This window comes from Puma concolor, chromosome C2, assembly GCF_028749965.1.
Source record: "Puma concolor isolate L17-30 chromosome C2, mPumCon1.1.hap2, whole genome shotgun sequence".
In the NCBI taxonomy this organism is placed as follows: Eukaryota; Metazoa; Chordata; class Mammalia; order Carnivora; family Felidae; genus Puma; species Puma concolor.
In genome coordinates this window covers 133,076,240-133,101,978 of record NC_141675.1, presented here as the reverse complement: position 1 = coordinate 133,101,978, position 25,739 = coordinate 133,076,240, and the positions used below count along the sequence as shown (strand labels likewise).

Here is a 25,739-nt window from a genome sequence, read left to right as displayed (position 1 = left end):
GAATATTATGCATATTAACCTGAAGGGATAGCTATGAAAGACAAGGTGAAGAGCAATGTTCTTGATATTTTGGTCATAAAAAATATATATCAGAAGCAAAACTACTTCTTTCTGACAAAAGAGATATGCATCTGTGCTTTCTGAGGTTGGAGAAACTCTCCTGAGTGAGGTACAGGGGAACATAGCACACTTTGACATTGACTATCTCAGGGAGGGGGATGGAGACTAAGAGGAGGAAAAGGTTAGTATGAGTCTGTTTTGAGTTTTACAACATATTGCTTTTATAATTATATGTCTATATAGTCACATATATTTAAATATTTATATATACTTATATAATTTACTTATATGTACTTATATAATGTATTTAAATATATTCTATATCATTATATACTTATATGATACATAATTACATATCTATAAGATATGCAATGATATAATACTATTTAGCCATTTCATTTCTATGTGTGTGTATTTGTGTGTGCACACATATATTTAAATTCACCCACTGTTTTGCATTTAATGTTGTTTTTCTGTGTTTTATTACTGAGGCTATCTTTGTTAAGTGCATTTTTTTTCCAACTGTCTTTGGGTAGAAATGTTACAAACAGAAAAATATATTTTAATGTCAGGAGAGAAAGTAAATCTGTTGCATTAAAATAATACTGTGTTAAAGTACTGGTTAATAATTTAGCCAGAGCAGGTATTTTAAATTATTCTAATGAATAACCACTAGAAAAAATATTCTTCTAGTCTATTGTGTAGGATATATGTCCATTTCAGAAGAAAACATATGGCTGATCAAAATAGCTTATTATAAATATGAAACATATTAAGATTCATGGCTTAAAAGAGCAATGATAATATATAAACATGAAATATAAGTGTATTACCAACAGGGATCATCTAACTCTAATAAAGAAAGAAATCTTATCATATCTATTTCATCTGGTTTAGTCAGTAGATCTTCTGACTGACAAAAGTTTAAATCCAACATAAACATTAATTATTTTCAGCATAGCAAAAGAAACAATGTATTATTGTTCCTGTAAAAACACTAAGTTCATAAGCCTTTGCACCAAAAGGAAAAATTGTTTCAGGGAAAATAAGGATATTGAATTAGAAGGGAAACACTTTGTTGACTTTTCTCAAAAATAAGACTGTACTACAGTTTGCCAAATCCAAAAATTATTGACTAGCACAGTTTAGTTAAAAATATTTTGGCTTCAAATAAAAATATACTTTGAGGTCTAGGGGCTTCTGTTCACATTCTATGCCCTATACTAGCCCACAAAATTAGAACGGGAAAAAATGCCAAATATGCTGTCATATGTTTTAGTACAACATTAAAGTATGTCTTTCAAATAATTAAGACTTACTGTTATTTCTGAGTCATCCCTTTACAATGCCATTTTAATGATCAATAACCTGAAAGGAAAAGAAATGAATCAAGATGTGGTCATCATTAAAAATTTCTACAAACTTTGCTAAGAGAGTAGAACTTAAATGTTTTTATAACAAGAAAAAAATAAATATGTGCGGTGATAGATATATTAATTAATTAGATGGGGGAATCCTTTCACAATGTATATCAAATCACTACAGTGTACACTTTAAATCTCTTACAATTTTATATGTCAATTATACGTCAATAAAGCTGAAATTTAAAAAAATATTCCTGAACTAACACACATATAAAATGTTTTTACTTTTTTTCAGAAAAAAATCTTAAACCGAAAATGTACATCCTCATCAAAAAGAGATGTCTAGAAAAATTAAATATTTCACTTTAAATCCCGTCAGTTGGAACCACCTTTCCTATAATAAAAATAGTCATTCTCTTAGATTCCCTAAAAACTATTACATAATAATATGATCACTAATATCAATAAATTACTTTGCTAGGAATAACCAATCCAACTCACTGTAGGTCTGCTTTCTAAATTTGGAAATATATGACTTCCAAAAATCAAAATTCACAGGAGTCAAAATTAATAAAAATATTAAAACAGGTCCAGCCAAAATTAAGTTTACATAAATTAACTATGAAGGCAAACTGTGCTCTTGTTACCATTGTTACTGTTTATAAAATGCCATAAATTAATTTTAGAGATAAAATGTTGTCACGTGGGTAAACATATGAAACACCACCAGTTAATTAATTAATTAATTAAAAAAATTTTAACATATATTTATTTTTTGGAGACAAAGCATGAGCAGGGGAGGGGCAAACAGAGGGGGAGACACAGAACCTGAAGCAGGTTCCAGGCTCTGACCTATCAGCACAGAGCCCGACATGGGGCTCCAACTCACAAACTGCGAGATCATGACCTGAGCCTAAGTCAGACGCTTAACCGACTGAGCCACCCAGGCACCCCAACACCACCAGTTAATTTAATATCTGTAACTTTATAAACAGTATTTTTTGAATCATAGGGGTTATTAGTGGAATGCAATTTTTAAAATAGTTTTATTTTAAAATGTTAATATTGAAACATATCATCATAAATTACATCTAATGTCTAAAATTTTAATATTCAAGACACAACTCCAGATTCTTAAGAATATTTTTCAGTCATTTTATAAGCTTAGATAAAATTAATTCCCTTTCTAATCTTATTTGCTCTCAAAGGCATTCAGAAATTAACTTATATGTAACAGTAACTAACAGAATTTGAAATGAGGTAACTATTTGGGGAAACATACTAACTGATGGAGTTTTACAAGTAGTTATATTCCAACTCTGTGAGAGAGAATCTACAAATATTAACAAAATGATTGATGGCCTAGTTCAGTTTTTCAAACAGCAAAATATTCATGTAGGCTGTAGGAAGAATGTTTTCCTTCGTTGACCTAGTTCATTCACAGTTGGCAAAATATTTGGAAACTAAAACATTAAGGAAGGTTAGTATCCTTTCCAGACCATGAATATGCAGAAAGAGGACAGCAGAATCTAAACTTACATCCCAATGTTTCAAGATTTTCATTTTAAGCTGATATAGTCTATTTTTTGTTTTGGTTCAAAAAAAATTCTACACAACATATAAACAGTTCAATAATATTTTGTTGCTGTTTAGTAAGTACAAATAGTTATTGATCTATTAAATACTGAAGGAAACTATAGAAATACGAAAAACTTTACATCATCTAAAGTAAACTTAAGCCTCAAGTACTATTACATTTGTATTTGTGAAGTAAAATAATGTAAGTTTTTGTCAGTTTTATGTTTTTTGTACTCCTAGTAGAACATAAAGGTAAATAAGCAAAAATCCGTAATTAATTCTGTTAGTGCCTATAATTTAGTTTAAAGAGCTCCACCAGGTACAATATGAAGTACATTAGTTTACCTTTAACTTACAAACTAGAAAAAAATTGATTAAGATTTGAAGAATTCTAGTTAAGGAATCACTCTCTAGGTTGGTTAGGATTTCAAGTTTCTTAATGAACAGCTTGAACTCTAGGGGCAACTGTAACAAATGCTTTGGATTTCTACATATTGCACCGTGAAATTTTACACGGAGTGGGGTGTTGGTAATTTACAAAGGATGTGATGGCTTTTCATTGGCGAGACAGGTGGGCTTCAAGATGCTGATTGGCTAGAAATACTGGGCAATCATCTCACTCCGTGGACAACATATACAAGTCCTAGTAAAAGGCCAAGAGGCTAACATCTTTGACACTTTAGATTTGGAATTCTATTTAATTTTTACCCACCCCTTCTTAACAGGTGCTGCATGGCATACCGAAAAGGACAGAGAACAGAGATTACCTCCGGACGTTTGGAATGGGCTGTTTAATGGATTTTGTAACTAATGTAAAAGTTTGTATGTTTGCACAAATTGGTCTGTAATTTATTTGGGGGATTGGTTTTTCTGTTCGTTTTTAAAAAAATTTTTTTTAATGTTTATTTATTTTTGAGAGAGAGAGAGACAGAGCATGAACGGGGTGAGGGTCAGAGAGAGAGGGAGACACAGAATCTGAAGCAGGCTCCAGGCTCTGAGGTGTCAGCACAGAGCCCGACGCGGGGCTCAAACTCACGGACCGTGAGATCATGACCTGAGCCGAAGTCAGACACTCAACCGACTAAGCCACCCAGGCGTCCCTCTGTTTGTTTTTTTAAACAAGCTCCTTGGTAACAAAGTTGCAAGAGAAGAGACATATATATTTAGTTCCTGCCAATCTTTTATTGTCAAAGATTAATATATTGACAGAAATCCCTGACAGTGAGCTTAGGTCAGTTCACAATGTCAATCTGTTGAATGGAAGATAACTCTGGTCCAAGATAACTGAGTTTTGCTAGAGAAAATTGATTATGCTGCAGTAATAACCAATCTCCACCTTAGCAGCGTAGAATTACAAAGGTTTTTCTCACTCATGCTAAGTATCTATTACAGATTGGCAGAGGAGCACTGGTAATCATAGTAACTCAGGTAAATACAAAACCAAGGTAGCTTCCATCTCAATTATGAAGAAAGATACAAGAAAGATGAAGGAACACTTGAAATTAAATATTCTGGCCCCAGGTACAATACTTACTGGCCTCAACACCTTTTCTGGCCTATGTAAATCACAAGGAGACTATGAAATGCAATACAATTCTATCCTGTGTCCAGAACAGGGGAGAATAAAAAATATTTAGCAAACTTTTAAAAGTACCAGAGCAATTCAATGTCTAAAATTAAAACTGAGGTTTTTTGGTTTGAATATATCTTATTCAAAGTTGCAGTATCCTAAAATTGTACTTTATGCAAGAAAAAAGAGGATTAAATTTGATTTTACTACTGAGTTACTTAACTGAAGACCAACATCTTTATGACTGAAATCATTTCTGTTCTAATCTATGCAATCTAGAATACGAGTGGGCAGGTTTAACTATATAAATGATATTAATTGTCATAAAAATTTTTGCAAATGGATATTCTTAAAAAGGATAAAAAGATTATACTTTAGGAGTGCCTGGGTGGCGAGTTGGTTAAGTGTCCGACTTCGGCTCAGGCCATAATCTCACATTTTGTGGGTTCAAGCCCCGTGTTGGGCTCTGTGCTAACAGCTGAGAGCCCGGAGCCTGCTTTAGATTCTGTGTCTCCCTCTCTCTCTGCCCCTCCCCTGCTCTCTCTCAAAAAGATATAAAACACTTAAAAAATTAAAAAATACATACTATACTTTATATTTACAAACTTTATCAGGAATGGCCAAATCTTTATGTGCATACTAATAACAATGAATATTTGTTACAACGTGGATACTTGGACCTTGGGCTAATATTATTATTTAACAGGTCTAGTATTTGAATGCAGGATTCTACATTTTAAAATACACCCATTTAGGGGGCCTGGGTGGTTCAGTCAGTTAAGGGTCTGATTTCTTGATTTCAGCTCAGGTCAGGATCTCACGGTTCGTAGGTTCCAGTCCCACATCCAGTTTTACACTGACGGTGCAGAGCCTGCTGGATTCTCTCTCTCTTCCTCTCTCTCTGCCCCTCCCATTCTCTCTCTCTCTCTCTCTCTCTCAAAAATAAGTAAAATAAACTTAAAAAATTATTAAAAAATTAAAATACACCCATTTAATTCTGATGCAGGCAGTTCTGGGTCCCGGAACCAGATTTTGAGAAGTTATGGCTAGAGCTAACTGGTTCCAAGAAGCAAAAAGCTTAGGCAGGAAATTGAACTGGGGGACGAGCAAGTAGGGCTTCAATCCATTCATGGCATAGGATTTACTTAGTTGCTTAAATTATGAAAAAATGTAACAAGAGACCATCTGAGTCAGCAGTCTCAAGATGCAATAGCCACGCATTGACATTGCTTCTCTGATTTGCATGAAAACTCTGAATAACTGGTATGTGATCAATCCTTATTTAAAATTTGAAAAACAGGGCATAGCATTCTCTTTACAGACAATTCCCAAAGTGACATCTCTAGTCCAGACTCCTCTCCCGAGTGCCAAACTCAAACATCCAACTTTCTACATGATATCTCCATTTGGACAGACCCAAGAGACATCCGAATCTTCCTATCTCTGAAACCAAATTCCTGACACTTGCCTCCAAAATTGGTCCTCCTGAATGAAGGCATTTCCACCTCAATCAATGACAGCTATTCTCTCAGTTATTTAGGTCAAGAACCTGCAAGCCATCTTTGGTGTGCCATTTTCTCAGTCAGCAAAGCCACTCAGTGATTTCTTTGGAGATTCCTTCCAGAATCAGATGACTTCCTATCATCTCCTTCACTACTACCCTCGTCTAATCTAAGCCGCCATCATCTCTCACTTGATTTGTGGTAACAACCTCCTAGTGTTCTCCTCCAAGATGTGCTCGTAAATGTTTATCCACAACTTTATTTATAAATAATAAATACCTATAATGTTAGGAAAAAAGGAAGGAGGAAGAGAAAGAATACAAAGGAAGGAAGGAAGGAAGAAAAGGAGCAGGGATGAAGGAAGGAAAGTAAGCAAGGACAAAATGAAGAAGGGGCAGAGAGAGAGAGAGCGGCAATTCCTGATTTGGAGCTTTTGCACACCTCCGTGGTGCACACACTCCTACCATGACTAATGTAAAGTGACATGACCGTGTGCCAGGGAAGAGGTAAGCAGAGGGACTTACTGGGAGCCAGAGGGAGTGAGTTCTAGGTACCACCACCAGTTCTCGCTTCTGTCACCCTTCCCAGTTGATCTTCATCATAGGCAGCAGGAGCGACCTGAGTCCAATGGCGTGACTCTGCAGCCCAAAGCCTTCCAGTGATGTGCAACTTCACTCAGAAAAATCTCATATCTGAAGCCTGTGGGATAGAGCCCAGGGCCATCTTTGCTCCGTGGTCCCATCCCCTCCTACTCAGGCCTGGCTCATTGCCCTCCAGCCACGGGTGGCTCCTCCTCACTTGACCTTAAAAACATCGAGGGGCGCCTGGGTGGCGCAGTCGGTTGAGCGTCCGACTTCAGCTCAGGTCGCGATCTCGCGGTCCGTGAGTTCGAGCCCCGCGTCGGGCTCTGGGCTGATGGCTCAGAGCCTGGAGCCTGTTTCCGATTCTGTGTCTCCCTCTCTCTCTGCCCCTCCCCCGTTCATGCTCTGTCTCTCTCTGTCTCAAAAATAAATAAACATTGAAAAAAAAATTAAAAAAAAAAAAAAAACATCGAGCATGCCCCCACTTCAGGGCCTTGGCACTTTCAGCTCTCTTTGCTTGGAACACTTTTTCCTTCAATATGCCCCTCCCTTGCCTCCTTCTGGGCCTAATCAGGGGCTCCTGCCCTGAACATCTTTATAGCACCTCTTACCCCATGATATTTATACATACAGATAGATATTATTATCAATAATTATTATGGCCTGTTTCCTTAAGGGCACACACATCCGTTCAGTTCCTATTTTGCTGTCCACAGTTCCCATGATACCGTCCGTCACATAATGAGCTAATAAAATTGTGGTGGCTAAACAGACATACAATATACAAGCAAGTAAATGAAGAAGGTAATTTTAGTAATCAAACGTGCCATAAAGCAAATAAAGGAACATGGCAAGTGATCCCACGGCGGGTGCAGTAGCCAGTGGGTGATGGTTACCTCAAGAGGTGATATTTAAGCTAGTAAGAAGGACAATACAATTAGTACATCCTACACATAGAGTGGAGCACATGGGTGGCCCAGTCGGTTAAGCGTCTGATTCTTAGTTTGGCTCAGGTCGTGATCTCATGGTTTGTGAGTTCAAGTCCCGAGTCGGGCTTTATGCCTGCATGGGATTCGCTCTCCCCATCTCTTTCTGCCCCTCCTCCTCTCAAAATAAATTTTAAAAATTCATTATAGCATAAAAGAGTAGGAGCAGCTTCATGGACGATTTTAGGGTTTTAAAAAAGAACAGGTGAAACAAATGGCTGGATGTGTTCTCAACAAGTGCACACCAAGACCTAAAAAGATGTTGTAAAAAGACAGGATTTCATTTAAAGGAGAAGGAAAAGCAGGCCGAGTGTCCCACCTTGGAGGGGTACTGAGGAATAGAAAAAGTTAAGGGATAATTCTTATAGTTGGACAGTCCTTGACATTTTCCAAATTTATGATTTTCAAATTTATTTATCATATTTATCTCTCACAATGACTTTGAAAATAGGCAGAGTTTATTATTCCCATCATTAAGAAAAAGCGCCTAAGACTCACAGAGGTGAATGCCTTCTTTAAGGTCAACAGACTAACAAGTTATTAAATAAGGACCGAGCAGCCAGGTGTCCTCACACAGTCCGTTATACTGTGCCCAGTATGCTTTGCCCCCTTGGTGAAAACTGGCAAAAGATTACCTGGAGGGTTGCCAATCTGCTCCATCTGAACTCAGTTCTTACAGTGGATTTGTATTTAAATTCCAGAGATTTGAATTAAAGGTTGACTTTGAATGCACAGCAGAGGGGCCAACAGTAACAGTAACAATCAAGATTCCTTCATGTCCCCGAAACTGAGTACAGACTCCTGTAGGTGGCATCCAAGGCCATCACGGTGTGACTCCAGTGACAATTTTCAGCTTTCCCTCATACATACCTAAAGAAAAGTTCTAAAATCTTTTTGCCTATGTCAGATCATTTGCCCAAGTCATTCACCATGAATAAAAGCTGAGAGGAGAAGGTATGATTTGTTCCACATGTAACATCCACCCTTTTCTTCCTCTCATTTCCTTCGGTCACGGCTTATAACCTTATTTATTTTATTAATTTTTATTTATTTATTTATTTATTTATTTATTTATTTATTTATTTATAAGTAGGTGCCATGCCCAGCACAGAGATCAAAATGGAGCTTGAACTCATGACCCTGAGATCAAGACCTGAGCTGACATCAAGGGTTGGATGCTTAACCTCGGCTCAGGTCATGATCTTGCAGTTCGTGGGTTCAAGCCCCATATTGGGCTCTGTACTGACAGCTCAGAGTCTGGAGCCTGCTTCGATTCTGTGTCTCCCTCTCTCTCTGCCCCTCCCCTGCCTGTGCTCTGTCTCTCTCTCTCTCAAAAAATGAGTAAACATTGGAAAAAAATTTTAAAAAGAGAGTTGCATGTTTATCCAACTGAGCTGCCCAGGCACCCCTGGCCATTTTTAAGAAGCCCTTATACATACAGATAGATATTATCAATAATTATTATGGCCTGTTTCCTTAAGGGCACACACATCAGTTCAGTTCCTATTTGCAGTTCAGTTTCCTGTTGCAAAGCTCTCAAATCAGCTGTTTTCACCTCTTAAGCAACCTTTTCACTATTCATCAGAGTCTGATGACACTAGTCTCATCCTGCCTTGTACTATAGTTACTAGAGAAGTCACAAAATATCCCATTCCTTAAAGAGAATGCAACTGATGTAATAAAAGGGTTGTCCTTTCTTTAACTTCTTCAATTTTATATTCCTTTTGCAGAGAATCTGCCATATAGGGGGGAATCAATGAATATTTATGGAATTGGATAAAACTGATTTTAAAAATGTAGCCTTCAGATTAATGATTCCAACACTCTATGGAAGACAGAAAGAAGGGTAAGAGAGGTACAGAGTGTAGAGTGAAATCAATAAATGAAATTATTTGAGAGAATGAAGAAAAGTAGGAGGAGGAAGAAGAAGTCAATCATATCTTCAGGAGGTGGCACAACTCATACTGCATAGTAGCTGCTCGATAAATATCTGTTGAAAGAACATGTGAATGGGTAAAAAGGCGGGGAGGGTAAATAAGAACAAAGAACTATTGACAGATAAGATTAAAGCTGGCTCCATCATTTCAAGCTAAATGGGCAAACACCAACAGAAATTAGGGTATAAAATACACTATTCCAAGGATAAGATGAAATATCTACAAAGTATTTCCCTAATTAATTTAATTTCAACCACAGAGCAATTCTGTGAAGACCAGGAGAAACATGAGTCCATCCATTTTATAGATGAGGAGCAAAGTCAAGAGGAAAAAGTCTCTTGGGCAAGATCAGCATCTGGGGGCAAAGCCCAAACTGGAACTCCATAATTCTCTAACTCTTTGACATTCTAACTGTGTTCTACAGACCAGAAGTATTTGTCACTCCTGGGGTCTTAGAAATGCAAAATCTCAGACTCTACCCAAGGTGCTTGAATCAGAATATGATTAGCAATATCTCTAGATGATCTGAAGTATCTTAAAGTTAACTATTTACCTGATACAAAACTCGATATAAACCTGTCTGCCTTCATAGACAGATAGAGCATGGTTTATGATATATGTATATACATATATATGTGTGTGTGTGTGTGTATATGTATATATACATATGTATATGTATGTATATGTATGTATATATATACATATGTGTATATATATATATATATATATACACACACACACAAGCAACTGAAGAAATATCATATAGATATGTTACCTTTAGTTAGTAACATTGAATATTATTATAAATATATTATTGTAAATAATGATCATTATTAATTCATAATATGACTTCTGTAAGATATATGATAATAAATATAAATTAGAAAGGAATATAAGTTAGGTCAATGGATACAGCCCTTAAAGAAAAGAAACACTTAAAAGAATGAGTGTCTTTTTAATTAAAGCAAAACTGAGCATTGTTGTTGGGCATATTAAGGATTCAATCACGTCTTTGAGAAAAAAAGAATGCAAAAGGGAACACAAATATAGCAATATATTTGCTAGATAGGAAGCACAATAGTTGCCATCCATTTATAAAAACAAAATACTGAGAGATGCTTATTATACAAAATACTGAGACATGTTAACATCAGAGGGTTCTTAATATACACGCACATACACTCATACACACACACACACACACACACTCAAAATAGCTCAGTAGAATGGATTTGATGCTTAACAAAAATAGCAAGATTGTGATATGCAAATTAAGGGAAATTGCTTTTCATAATCTTTTTTTAGTAATAATAAACAACAATTTTTGGAATTTAGGCGATAATGGAGCCTAAACATGGCTTATTATAAACACATGTACACCTCATGCTTTAAAGTAGGAAGTTCATTTCTCCTTTCACAAGGGTGAAAGATTATTTTTATTTTGCATTTTTTTAAGGTTCAGACAAAGCATTTCTTACAAAGTGGTTGAAAGTTCAGAGCTGAGTTTTATATTCAGTCACTACAGCTCTCCAGTGTGAAGATTTCTGCATATGTCTTAAAGCTTTTCTATTGTCATCTATTTTTATTATTATTTTACCTTAGTAAAAATGTAAATGGTACAGATGGGAAGGAAAGCGAGTGGGTGAGAACAGAAAGGCAGGAAACAAAGATGTTCCAAAGAGAAGGGAAATACTTAACAGAAGAGAAGATAGTTGAGCTAGGTCGAGAAAGCTGAATTAACTTTTCCAGAGAGAGAGTAAAAAAAATTTTTTGTGTTATCAAAAGGAAAGAGAGCTTCTAAAAACGTATATAAAAGGACTACTTTTATTTATAAAACTGAAAGACAATAGTGCTTATAAATGTATAAATATAATCGTGCTTATAAATAATCTATCAAAAATCAAAAGTATTTTCATTAAAGACCTTACATCAAATAAGTCATTTAAAAACCTTTCATGTGTGAATATTTTGCATTAATATATTATCAAAATTGTGAAGTACTGTTTGAAAGAAAGAAGGGTTCCAAGTTATGTGGCATTTAGAGAATTGTCCATTGCTAAAATTGTGTATTATGTTCAATAAGGTTAATATAATAACAAAGTAATGCCTTTTACAACTTTTGATATGTTTTAGAGTTCTTGGAAGCATAGCATTAGTATGTTAAAATATTTTTTTCCCAACTATCAGAAGCATCTTATTCCATGAGTATTCAAACATGTGATACATACACACAACACAATATTGTCCAAGTTGAATGTCTGTGAGAATTCACATTGGGTTTACAAGTGATTATTACATGTTTGTCTTATGATAATGGCTTAGCATACTTTGAGAATCCTGACTTTATATGACCTGCTTCCTTGCATTCATAAATAGGATGTATAGCTAGTTTCTGTAATTTGTCTTCACTAACTCTTTACTTAGGTCTATATTAAGAATCATGTCCTTGCCATCTTGACTATACTGTTTGTAGTTGTATTTGTAGGTATGGAGCTGTGATGCACCAGCATCTAATATGTACTGAGTGTAGAATACATAAAGTATATGAGATTCTGGGATAATTATTGGCATTTGTAATATAGGTGTATATTAGATTTAAAGTAGACAGAGTTAGGGGTGCCTGGGTGGCTCAGTCAGTTGAGTGACCCACTTCGGCTCAGGTCATGATCTTACATGATCATGTGAGTTCGAGCCCTGTGTTGGGCTCTGTGCTGACAGCTCAGAGCCTGGAGCCTGCTTCAGATTCTTTGTCTGCCTCTCTCTCTGCCCCTTACCCGCTCATGCTCTGTCTCTCTCTGTCTCAGAAATAAATAAACATTAAAAAAAAATAAAATAAAGCAGAGTCATAGTCAAATGGTTTTCTCTCATGATAGCAGCATATTGAAGGTGCTTTCTTCTTGCACTTGATGATGGGCTCCAGAAAGGCAGATATCATGTATTAGTCATGTTTGGATTCCCAAATAATAATACGATACTTGGACCAAAATTAGATGCTCAAATTAATGAACTAATTTGAGATCCATATAAGCTGAAGTGCAGAGTTTGGGATGTATGATTGGGAAGCCAATTAGAACCATAATATAACTAGAACCATAATATAAGTCATCCCATGTATTGTCACAAAGTAGATCGCAGAGATACTTGAAAACATGCCACCATAGAACTCATTTCTTCAACTAAAAAAGAATGGATTTTTATAAATAATTATTCGTATCAATATATTGATATAAACTTATTACATATTTCCATACAAATATAAAATATATTTAGATATTTTGAATATATATCTTGTATAAATATAAAGCATATTTTATATTTTAAAAGTATATACATTTATACAGGTATTTATAAATATGCAAATTTTATAAATAAAATAAATTTATTTATAAAAAAATAAATCATTTATTATTTCACCAAGTATCTATACTTATAATCCACCCACATTTAGAGATTTTTACCTATAACCTACCCAGAGTAATTTCATAGATAAAAGATGAAATGGGAATTCAGTGGCTTGTCTGTCAAAAATGTGTATTTCATTTCTCCACTCATAGATTTCCCATTTTTGTTTTCCACATAATAATCGCATTCAAGAGATCAAGTGGGTTAATACTTCTCATAAAATGCCTGAGGTTAAATGATATGCTACACAAAAGTATAAATTGCTTCAAGATATCTCATCTCAGTTTTGTAAAACTTCACTGAGGGGCACCTGGGTGGCTCAACCAGTTAAACATCCAACTCTTGGTTTCCGCTCAAGTCATGATCTCACACTTCGTGAGATCGAGTCCCGCAGCAGGCTCTGTCAGCACTGTGCTATCAGCACAGAGCCTGCTTCAGATTCTCTCTTTCTGCCTGTCTGCTCCTCCTCCCCTGCACTTTCTCTCTCTCTCAAAATAAATAAACTAAAAAAAATTCACTGCTAATGAAATGAGTCTAAGTTAGAGACCCATTTAAAGGATGTCTGGAAATTTTCAGAACCCTGTTGTCACTCACTTAAAAATCAGCTGACAATTACGTATCAGAGTATGTAAATATTTTGTTAGAAAAGAGATAAAGGAATAAACATAGATGTTTATTCAGGTAAATTAGAAAAGTCAGAAAGATAAATTATGTGACTTTCTGATATAAAAGCTAAGTATTTAAGAAAAATTTACAGTGTCCAATATTTTCCACAGATGTCCCTCTCTTTTATATCTAATCTACATAATTAATTTAAATAGTTTTATATTTTAGACAGGTTGATGAATAGAAATTTTCTAACCCTATTGACCTCTTAGTTGTTATAATTTACCTACAAAGATGGACTCAGAGGGGGAAATTAGGCAATAGTATGCTGGTAGATTTTTAACAACAGCTTCTAAAAAAAGAAGAAAAGGCCCTGATTTACGGTATTGGCTGATTTGTATGGTGCAAATACTCCTGCTGTCTCTGATTTCAAGTTAAGAGAAGGATGTCTCTTAAAAGTGGAATTTGGAAAGGAATAGTTACAATGAGCTCATCCAAGTTGGTTTTAGCCAGCTTCAGCACATCATTGAAATTAGGTCATATTAAATTAATAAATATTGTATGGGGAAAGTTGATTAAATACATACATACATATAAGTTAATAAGTATTCATGAAAAAACTAAGTAACTTTGGAAAATGGTGTCAAGTGTATGCCTCTCTTGGGTATACGCTAGATGCATTCGTTTTCTGATTGCTCCAGAAAGTATTGCATATAAGCAATCCATTCAACATTGCATTAAGTAAGCACAGACTACTGACAAAAAATACTCAGTTGTGCAGAAAGATCGTAACAAAAAGTTAAAAAAAGGTACATGAGAAAGTAGATACATGTCCTGTCTTTTAGGAGATTTTGTTATTTTTCGGTAATTGTTTCATTAGTGCAATCACAGGTTTATTTATTTGTTAGAGACATATTTTATTGACCACCTACTATATTCAAAGCACTATCAGACACTAAAGCACTGGAAAAGTTCAGTCTTTTTCTTTCAGATGCTCCATTAGGTAAGACAAATTTAGTTTTTCTTTTTCTGATTTGGCAGTAAGGAAGGTGAAATACATTAATTATTCTAAATATTCTAAGGAATATTTAAATCCAACACATCTTGCCATATGAGTGGAGTTTTTGTTGCAAACTACATGGAGTATGGACATATTATCCAGCTATTTATTAATACTTCAGATATAGAGAATCTTTCTTAAGGAAAGAGGCTGTCATTTCCCCCCTAAATACTCAGTATTAAGTGTCCTATCTGCATATTTATGTGCTAATAGGATTTTAATAACCACCAATCTGATTCTATGACAATGTCTCCAAGTGTTTACATATATCCACATTTAGCAAGTTAGGGTAATTTTATGTTCACACATAAATATGCACAAAACTGAGTATGTTTTGAAAAACAAGAGAGCAGACTAATGGCTAAATGTTAACTGAAAAAAAAAAAAACCCAGTCATCTATTTTGCAACAGATTTCGTGCAATAGTCTCATTTTCTTTTAACCACAATTTACAAATTATCATGTACTATGTAAACCTTAGTGCATTTGCTTTTGTTTTGTTTTCCTTTGGAGAATTGACAGGTAGATTTTTCCACTGAAGAACTAACTGGCACTTGACCTTTGCCAGCAAGTATGATCTGTTGTTATATCAAACAAACTCTGATGTTGAATTATCTTAGGAGTAAGTAAATCATTTCTTAAAAACTAGAACATCTTTTTAGATAATATGTTCGTTACTTATAGCAGTGTATGAATTACTACAGTAAAACAGTGACACCACGATAGTTTATTTTTTACCCCATATATGCTTTTCTCACCATCCAAGCATAGAAATTAATGTATTTCAACACACTGAAAGAAATAAACTGCATGCATACGTTTAGCCATGAACCTAGCTCAAAACCCAGCATCAGTATGGAAGAACACGCCAAAAAAATTATATTCTGATTTCTCAGTTGAGAGCATAAAATTGTTGCTATCATGGTCACCAACACTTAATCGCCATTGTAAAGCTACAGGACAATTTTCCTTCGAGGTAAGTATATAAAATGAATATCTCCATACAAGCAGACCATATAGTGCTCATTTATAGTAATATACAAAGCTTCTGAAACATTAATTTAATGAAAGGTGTTTTATGCCTTGCCCTTTGGAGCATTCCTTCCTTTTTCATTCCCTAATTTTAACGATATACTTGTGAACAAAAATTGCTCAAAGGATAAATTGCATGGAACATCGATAGTTAATTGTACGTCACTGGAAGGTAACAGACATGAGCTCCTCTAATATTTAGTTATGGTACACTGTTAGAAGAATGTCTCATCTATGTTAATTATTCATATGTCTGCATTTCGTGTGGTTATTACCATAGACCTATTCTCAATAATACAGAGTATGCTGCATTTTATATTTGTTAAATTTTTATTCAAATAGCATCAGCTGCTAGTATGTCATATGACAAGATTCAATTTAACAACTAAATATCTCACAGAAAGGGGGGGAAAACTTTTATATTTGAATTTACAGACTCATGATGTAGCAAGCAACAAATAAAATATCAATGCGTGAATTAGAACTACTGTCAGAGGCTAATGGTTTTGACATAGATTTGAATTTTGAATATTTCAAAAGGCAGAGGAAACCCTACCCTCTCTTAGAACAGTAACACCACACCAAAGAAGTTTCTCACCAAATCTCCTACCTTCCTCATGAGATCTAACCACATAAATGAACATAAACATGGGAAAATCCAGGGCAGGAAATCAAAGAGAATCAGGTTAGAGAGAGAGATTCACAAGAACATATATTCAATGTCAAGGTCTGGCAAAAAAAAAAAAAAAAAAAAAAGGAAATATTTTTAAGTGATATCCATAATAAAGCTATATTAACAAAATTCTACATGGTCCTGCCATGGGAGGGTGGGTATTATCTTGACTCTTGACCTCTTCTCACTTAAGAGCCTGAGAAATAAAAATCCTCTTCATCATCGCCGTTTGTTTTATACAAATTTACCATCTTTATTTAAACTGGTATAAGGGAGGAAAAATTCTATTCTGAAGTAGCCCAAGTCAGGTTCTTAACAGTCATGTGACTTTTTTTTCTGGCAGCCATGTGCTCTGTATCATTTTACTCTGAAATAACTATGTGGATTTCAGCTCAACCTGCCTTTGCTTATAATGCATGGCATACCCCGTGAGGGAGCCTGAGAACAGACTCCCTTGAAAAGCAAGGTTCTCATAGTTGGCCTGTAACCATGGAAGCAGATGCCGGTTTCTTCTTACCCCTGCTTACCTCTTTGCAGCCTCGAGCTGCTCCCTATTGTTAAAAGGGGTACGCCTTGATTTTTCTTCATCATGACCGAACTTGCCTCTTCTTCAAAGGGCATGATGCTGCAGGTCATTGGTCTAGACTGTTTGCACGGTCCAGAGAACAGCCTTGATGTAACCCTTGCTCTGTCGGAGCCACACCACCAGCCGCGCATCTGTAGACTGTAGGGGACATTGGAGATCTGTATTTGAAAAGAAGTCTGTCTGATTTTGCCATTGTGCCTTTTCACTCATCGATCGAATGAATATCGAACCTTCTGTCGTTGCATGTGTGAAATAGATAGCTTAGCAAGCACTTTTGTGCCCAACCTGTGCGGTGGGCCAAAAGGTTTTCCTTTAGTCTCCAGAATTTTTTCTTCAGATTTTATGAATTTCCTGATAGCTTACATTATTTATATCCTTTTATTTTATCCAACTGTTATGACTGTTTGCGTTAATTCATCAGCAGTGACTTTCTTTTGCTACCAGAAGGAGTATTTTCTTTTCTGTCAACTATGGGGTTTTTTTTCTTTTCCTCTCGTAGCTTTTTAAGATCTTCTAGCTTAACTTCGTAACTACATGTGGTGTAAGTGTACCCTGTTAAGCCAAAAAGTTAAGATGTCATCTTAAGAAGATGATTAGCTGATTTCTATCATTTAACAGATTTAATTCCAGAAAGGTGAACTTGAACTGCCTCAAGGTATTTCAGTGCTTTGTAAGAGTAAGTAAATCAAATAATCACATTGATTTTAAGTTAAACAAAATGTCTGATAAACTCTGTTCATGGGGAAATTTTTGTTTGTTTTTCCCCTTTCAAAAATTTGTAAAAATGTTAGTCTGGAGTATTGAAATATACTTTAAGGCATGTGAATTTATTACTGTGATTTGGTATGTTCAATAAATACCATTTATTTATAATATGTATCTTATGACATGATTTAATTAGAAAGTATTCAATAGGAAAATACGCTGTTTACATTTCATTTTTAATACGATTGCAATCCACTGCTTGTCCTCAATAACCAATGGCAACTATGCTACCTGCTCGTTCTAAAATGTATTCTCTTGCTTAAAATCAGTCACTTCAAGATGCCTCATATGCTTGTCTTCAGTAGACTGCTTAGCAAGCATTGTTTGTGCGTGTCATCAGTTTTTGTTGTGTTTTGTTTAAAAAAAATAACCACTATCTCCTACTTCAAGGCATACCTATTTTCTCTAATTGCCACAGGCGAAGGGGAGGTCCATGACAGAATAAAGAAGGTTATTGTGACAGATGAAACATAATTCACAATGAGTACTCTTTTCATCCAGCCTTAAGTAGAAGAGGATTACTTCCAAGCTGAATTTGGTGGCAGAATGTATGTGCTGATTTTATTAACATATGAGGACAGGCCAAAGGCAGAAAACCTATTTCTCTTCAGCTGACTGGTGGTGATTTTGTGTGTCTGTTTGGGGGTATTATTTTGTTCACCTCAAAGAGAAGAGATGCTGAACAGAAGACAGTCTGAAGAAGCGGAGGGAGTAGGTGGGGAGGGCAGGAGATAAGAAACTTAAAGCAATAAAAGTTGGGGTTTTCTAGACCAGATAATGAAAAACCATGAGATAAGTATATTTCTATATTCTTTGCCATGCACATGAAATAAAGTCATACTTTCTTTCAACAAACATATGAGCTGCAAAAGTAGGTAAATTTTATTTCATAAACTTGACTTACATTTCTTTAGGTAATGATTTTCTTGTCTTTCATAGTCTTAATTTCAAATGGTTTGTTAGATTTCTAGATGCTGTTTAGCTTTATATCAAGGCTTAATACTGAACTTCAATCAAGTGGTATGTGCTTATTTGGATATTTTCCTTGCTTTTAATTGTTTGTTTTGTTTCTAGTGACAGGGATTTTATTTGATCTTTATAGAATGTTTGTATTCAAATACATATAACTTTTTCTTTCTCTTTCTAATGAGGTCAGATTTTAAATTAACTAAAAGATGGGCAAAATATTGTACTTGTTAGACATCTATGCATCAGAAGAGAATTCCAGACTATAAAATCCATTGCATTTCGTTTGTTTTAAACACAGTTTTATTCACATTAGCCATGTTGATTTTGTTATTCCTGGAAATAAATTCTTGTTGCTTTATTTTCGAATACTTCCTAGCAGTTGTAGTTGACGTCGGGCTCTATTTGCAGAAGAAAAAGTAAGCAGTTGTTCTGTCTGCTAGCACATCTCTGTTACAGACCTCACTGCTATGTTCTTGTCAGTCCTGGTTTGTTATTCCAGAAAGTGAAAAAAAATCCAAATTCTAGATTGAGGTTTTTCTCAATATAATGGATACATTTCATACTTCAAATATTGCAATGAATAATTCAGATGCAACGAATTTATGTAGGTATTTCCTGGAAGAAGGCATAAAAATCAGAATCTGTACTTTTTCTTTCATATATATACATATATGTATACATATATATATGTATATATATTTTAAAGCATAATACTATGGTTCTGTTCTACAATATCAAATAGATGACTTACATTAACCAAAATGATTTTACTTATTTAAGTTGGCTTTCTAGCTAAAAATTTTATAAAATATGCAATCAGATTCTTTCATCTTAAATTTGTCAACATTGTTAACAAATACTTATTACTCCTTAAACATTTGCTTCTTGAAACAGATTTTAATATCTGTTTATGTGGCGATTGAATTGTTACTATTCAAAGAAACCGTCATTTTAAAAATAAAGAATGAACTATTCTAAAACTTCAGAAAATATAAGAAATCATATAATTATTATCTGTTGGTTAAAATAGAAATCTTTCCTTATACCCCTGCAAAAAAATACTGAAGTAAACCACATATTATGGAATATTTTAGAATACATGTTATATGTTTTTATTAATACAAAAAAGAGATAATCTTTAAACAATATAAGAATTTCAAAGTAAAAGTATAAAAATATGTATATATTTATTATTGCCAGATCATCGACTCAGATTTCTCAATTGTAGATGTTATATCCTTGCTAATATTTACTCTGTAGAAACATGCCAATGCACATACCTTTTGCATTTGGTAAAATTTTGCACTTCTTTCATAATTACTGCTTTATATCATTTATTTGAAATAACCTATGTGATTTATTACTAGGACATATGAATGAAATTAATGAGGACTAGGGGAAAGAAGAAAACGTTAAGAATGAAGAAGTTGATGCAGAAATTATTTAAATTAATTTTTTAAATTAATTAATAAATTTTTGAAATAACATGTTTTATTTTATACATGGTCTGAACTTCAAATCAAATGGGGTATGTTGAAAGATCATCTCTAAAAGCAGAATTCATTTGCACTCACCGAATATTATAAATTATAGGAAAATAATTGTATCAGTCTGAGGATGAGATTTTCATTTGCAATTACATGACGCTTTTTTTTTTAAATAACATTATGCAACTTCAAAGTGGTAACACTGTAGGTATTTTTAAATTAAGCTGTATATTCAGCAGAGGGTCATGAAAAATAATAAAAAATAGGGGTAAATATATTGAATTTTCATGTACTATCTTTGCAGAGTCAATCTGTTTTATTTAAAATTTGTTTCCTGTGTTTCAGGCCAGAACATTTTTCATATCGCTTTCTTCTTCCTCCCCCTCCCTAAAACACATTTTGCTATAAACTTCTGCACCAATCACTAGGAAAGACACAAACGGCAGCAGCCGTTCAGGAAGCAGCCCTGTGAATGTAAAAAAATCACAGACTTTGATTTTATAAGACAAGTTGGATAGGAGTCAAAACTGCCACATGCGGTGTGAAAAAATGCCACCCTGGTGTGAACAAAAGGTTTAAAATGGAGTCAAGAAGCGTGCAAGCTCGATGTCTAAGCCTTTCCTGTGAATTGTCTGCTACAACCTGCAGGGTAGCGAGGGGGCTGGAAGAATAGAGGGCTCTTGGAAGCCCCAACTGAGAAACATAGGCAGTCAAATGTGTTAGTTTTTTTTTTTTTTTTAATTTTGTTATGTTTTGTTTTGTCTCATCTAGGCATCATTATACTAAACTGTTTTACCCAAAACATAAAACAAATCCCAAAAAAGTCACATAATGTGTGAAGAAACTGTTGCTTACAAATGAATTGTTAGATTTTTTTTTTTTGCATTCCTTCATTTATAGCAAAGGAAGTTACCAACTGTACTTTATATTTAGATTCCTTGTTTTGTGGGCCTGAGTTTTATTTACAGAAGGGTGAAGAGGGAGAAATGCTCATAGAATCCTGAAAACTAGAGTAAAAAAATCTAAGTACAGTACTCATGTCTGATTATCTTCTAAATAATGACAATGGAGGAAAAAAGATAACAGTTCACTATTGGAAACAACTATTTCATATCTTAATAAATAGTACAATGATAATTTTGAATGAATATTCAGCAGAAATCGTCCTTCAGAAGAAATACTACTGCAATATACATAAATTTACACCTTTCCTAATATACTGCAATGCAAAAATTTACTCCACAGCCAAAAATGTTTGTTAACCAAAAAATAGTCAAATCCAAACTTAACCCACCATCATTTACTTAAATAACTAAAAAAGGCAATTCAATTTTAACTAAAAAAGGACAATTAAAATGTATACCACCATGTCATAACCACCACTTAAATAATCTCACTATGTTTATAAAGCCACATATGAATGCTAATTACATGATGAATTATGAATAGCATTTAAAGAAAGTAACATTTCCTAGGTGATTGTGATCTAATCAATACAAACACATCTAAATGCAACAAGAAACATCTTTGATGAGCACTGAAAAGATCCTTAAACTTAGAAGCCAGTTTTATTACATTTGCATCTTATCTCTTATGAAGGATTGGGTCTAAAGCTAGCAAATCCCATTGGTTATGAATGCAGGTCAAGACGGGAACATTTTTCTATTTACTCTTTGTAACACTGGATAGAAATCAATCTGTTACTTTCATTACAACCACACAATCAATTCCATTTAAAGTATAATACAACAGCCAAGTCCAAGGACAATATGGATCCTTGGAAAAAGCTCATACCATTTGCAGGGCTGTATTTGTTATAGCTCCTGGTGAATTGTTTTCTTTCTAATTAGTGTACACGGTCATTTAAAACAAACATACCTAAACTGGTTTTGCAGTGTAGAATCCAACAAAAAGTAAGTATGGTTTTTGTCAAAGTTGCATTAAAAAATTATTCTTTATAAACAGTAAAAACCTTACAAGGAAAGATTCTCTCTTCATCGCCTCTAATGTGAGCAAAACATCATTACAGAGCCATTTTGATATTTTAAGAAAAAAATTGCACACACCAAAAATTCTACCTTGAAATTAGCATATGAAATCCTTATTTAGAATGCCACCTTTCTCTCATCTCTCAATAGATGACTTTTTTTCTGATCAATTGTATCTTGCCTTAAGATTACCAAGATTTTTGCTTCTAGGAGTTTTCTTACACAAAGCACAGCTCAATAAACAAAAGAAATACGTCCACTATGTATTCCATTTACACATCATAAAATCATCACTTCAGTTATTTTTAAATATAAAAACTAAGGTAATCTCCCTGCTGTAAATTACTTGAAAGCACCAGATAAACCACTGAATACCAACACCAATAGTAGTTGAATGAATTATCTTCTACTTATTTTATAAGTGAGGATATTTTCCTTTTTCATATTAGATTTAAGCATTTCAATTTACATAGCCTTCTGATTTCTTCAAACATACAGTGAATAAATGTCCTCAAGAAGAGCACAACTTACAATTCTCTCAAATATAACATTTAAAATACATGTGTTATTCAAAATGCATTCTGCCCCTTCCATAAAAGTGGGATAATTCAAATTTAAATCAAATCATTCTTGCTTGTTTTATTAAAAATACTATTTTATTAATTTTTTTTTCAACGTTTATTTATTTTGGGGACAGAGAGAGACAGAGCATGAACGGGGGAGGGGCAGAGAGAGAGGGAGACACAGAATCGGAAACAGGCTCCAGGCTCTGAGCCATCAACCCAGAGCCCGACGCGGGGCTCGAACTCCTGGACCGCGAGATCGTGACCTGGCTGAAGTCGGATGCTTAACCGACTGCGCCACCCAGGCGCCCCAAAAATACTATTCTATTTATGCAAATTGCATGATCTTGAAATTTTGGAGTTTGGAAAAGTTTTCTCCACTTAGAAAAATGTATTTCAAATTTAGTGTCAACATTTCATTTTTCTGCAAAACTGAAGACCTGCTTCTCTGTCACCATTCAGTATTGTAACTGTTGTTAATGAATTCTCTTTTTGGTGACAAGAAGTTGGTCCTGGGACTGAGCTCTCCTCAAACACAGCCTATAAATAAGCTCTCACATGTGAGGGTGCTCCCATATGTTCTAGGAGCCTTACAGGTTTCTGAACAGAAAGGGGTGTGTTTAGTGCTATATTCCCTGCATAAATAAGCACAGGACAATGAACCCAATGTCAAAGTCCCCAGACAAACTGTCACTGCCTAGAAGACATTCTTCATCACCTCCATTACCCAAATTCTGATGGCCTTGAATGGCCTTGAACGAGACTCCTGTACAGTTTTGTTCTCTTGTTTTCAATGCCTGACAGCCTCTAACCCTATGTCCTGCTCTCCGGCCTACCTACCAGGCTACGCTTTTCAGACTAAGCAGGCACCACACTCACAGATGAGTTGTAAAGATCATGCTCTGGGCCGCAATGAACTTACAGTAGATTCATAATGCAGAGGGCAAAGATGGGTAGACCACACCACTGACAGCAACTCAGAAGACACCAGGATGGACTAGGACAAACAGAGTCATTTCGGAGTAAAGGGTACCTTGGGCTTAAATACACAATCCATAAATCATACAATCACTTAAAAAGGCAGTAAAGTCATTTCAAGGAGGCAGGCCAAAACCTAAAAGGAAAATAAATATCACTATAATCTTTAAGCACAGGCAAGTGAACGAAAAAATCTTATGTGCTGATTTTTATATGTTATTGGCTTTTATTCCAACTGTCATGTTGTTTTTAAATGTTTCTGAAGATACACAGGGTGTTCCTAAAAACTACGGCTTTTAAACTTGTATCCCTGACATCATATTTAACATTTTGTTTTAAGTTTTGTATTCAACTCCATCATTTATCCTTGTAAATGAGAGGTAAACTTCCTGAAAATTCAGAAATCAGCTCATCCTTCATAGTCTACCCAAGTTTGTCTGGAATGCAGGACTTCCTAAAGTGAGATCAGAATCACTAGCTGTATTGCCTTAATTTATTTATTTTTATTTAACATTTGAAAAAAAATGGGCTAAAATGTATTTTTTTTCTTTTTTACATTTAAATTTGTTCATGGAAGCTCATTAAATGATATAAGGCACAATACCTTCTACACTGAAGGAATTTTAAGGAAAACTAATATATATAATTTACCTTTAGTTTTCCATTGGATGCATTACATTTTGGTAAAAGTAATGAGCTTGAATTACTAAATCCCTAAAAAGAAGCTATATAAAATATATTCTTTAAATGTCAAAACTTGATACATAACATTTCATGTGTCACAAAATTATAGGTCCATACTAAATGTGGTTACAATATGCTCACAATATGTCTTAGTAGGCAATAAAAACTTCAGATGCTTTCATTGTTGATCTGGACTGTAGGTGAAACCCCATGTGTCAGCTATGAGTTCTCTAATCAAAGAAAATACGTGTCGCTGTGGTTCTGGGGAAAAAAATATATCTTAGTCAATATTATTTCTCAAAGCAAAATCTCAAGTTCAAGTCTATTGGTAGGAGCCCAGTGCACTGACTCTACTTCTCAATTTCTACTTCTCAATCTCTACTTCTCAATCTCTAGACCCACATTTTACTTTAAAATATGTTGATTAAAGGCGCCTGGGTGGCGCAGTCGGTTAAGCGTCCGACTTCAGCCAGGTCACGATCTCGCGGTCCAGGAGTTCGAGCCCCGCGTCAGGCTCTGGGCTGATGGCTCGGAGCCTGGAGCCTGTTTCCGATTCTGTGTCTCCCTCTCTCTCTGCCCCTCCCCCGTTCATGCTCTGTCTCTCTCTGTCCCAAAAATAAATAAAAACGTTGAAAAAAAAAATTAAAATATGTTGATTAAACTTTGGAACATTAGAGTATATCTAAGGACCATTCATTCTTCCATAGATTTAGACAAAAAAGTTATATACAGTTTGAAAGATTTATATGATAATGTAAACTGCAATAAAATGGCAACTGTTCTTTGGGGATGTGAATCATTTAATAGAGGCCTGCTCTCAAAAAGACATTTCTAAAATAACTCATAAAGTGAAATAGATATTGACAATATTTTATGTCAAGTGGTCCTTTGGTCTTAAATCCATTCACTCATTCAACTAACGTATGTTTATTGCCTTTGTGCTTTCCCAGGTTTGGAGGGCATTTATACATTTAAAAAATATTTACTGCACATCTATTTAGCCACATTCCAGATGCTAATACAAATTTTTAAAAAGTAATCACTTTTTTAAAGGACTTTTTCTAGAGGATTATGTGCTATGATGGAGAACAAATGAGAGTTAGAAGGAGAAAAAAGAGTTCCTATGTAAACAGGACAGTCAGAAAAGGTCAAAGGGAAAGATCTCCAGAGGCATAGGTAAAATGAGGTTTGAAAGTGGGAATGACTCAGACATGGCAAGAACAATATGTAGTTTCTCCACTAGAAAGAATAGCTTCTCTGAGGGACCCAAGGCAGAAAGACTCAGCATACTGGAAGCAGTAAGACGAGACCCCATCACTCCTAGAGCAGAACCTGAGAGCAGGGGATGAGTGACCGGAGGTTAGCTGGG

General features: G+C 34.7%; 1 long non-coding RNA gene across 2 annotated transcripts in view; it reads right to left on the bottom strand.

The window, feature by feature from the left end:
- The window catches only part of LOC147577543 (uncharacterized), a 544,234-nt gene that overhangs the window by 296,112 nt on the left and 222,383 nt on the right, over positions 1-25,739 (bottom strand). For both annotated transcript variants that reach the window (XR_015240381.1, XR_015240382.1), the window contains exons 4-5: positions 16,878-17,074; positions 1,380-1,428 (exon numbers count right to left, since the gene is read on the bottom strand). This is a non-coding gene — a long non-coding RNA (uncharacterized LOC147577543). The remainder of the gene's footprint in view (positions 1-1,379; positions 1,429-16,877; positions 17,075-25,739) is intronic.